Source organism: Eimeria tenella, genomic scaffold (genome assembly GCF_000499545.2).
Source record: "Eimeria tenella Houghton genomic scaffold, Eth_scaff2348, whole genome shotgun sequence".
Taxonomy (NCBI): Eukaryota; Apicomplexa; class Conoidasida; order Eucoccidiorida; family Eimeriidae; genus Eimeria; species Eimeria tenella.
This window is the reverse complement of record NW_013542209.1, coordinates 2,515-3,243: the sequence shown is the minus strand read 5'-3', so window position 1 is coordinate 3,243 and position 729 is coordinate 2,515.

The window sequence follows — 729 nt, the reverse complement described above, 5'->3', positions numbered from 1 at the left end:
TTTTAATTAATTAAAAGGAGACTTTTAATTAATTAAAAGGAGACTTTTAATTAATTAAAAAGAGACAATTAATTAATAAAAAGAGACAATTAATTAAATAAAAAAAACACTTTTTTGAATTAAAAGATCCAAAAATGGCGTTAAAATGATGGAGTTATGTTATTTTGTTTTTAAATAAAACAAAATAACATAACTCCAAAACAAAACAAAATAACATAACTCCATCATTTTAACGCCATTTTTGGATCTTTTAATTCAAAAAAGTGTCTTTTTTATTTAATTAATTGTCTCTGCAAAAAAAGAAAATAAATTTAAATAAAAAAAGACATTTAAGTAAGTAAAAAGAGACATTTAATTAAATAAAATGGGACATTTAATTAAATAAAAAAGCACTTTTAATTAGATAAAAAGTTACATTTAATTAAATAAAGGGGAAATATCTATCTGATTAAAAAAAGAGACTTTTCGGATGCAAAAGATGTTTAAAAATAATTAAAATAATATAATTATTTTGTTTGGTTTTTTCTTTTTTTTGCGCAAGTCCCAAACTGCAGCAAAAGCAAATAATAAACTTAGTGAAAAAAGCAGAACTTTAACTAAATAAAAAGGGACAATTAAATGGAATAAAAAAGATATTTAATTAAACAAAAGGAGAAAACTAATTAAATAAAAGAGATACTTGATTAATTAAAACGCGACATTTAATTGAATAAAAAGGAAACACTATTC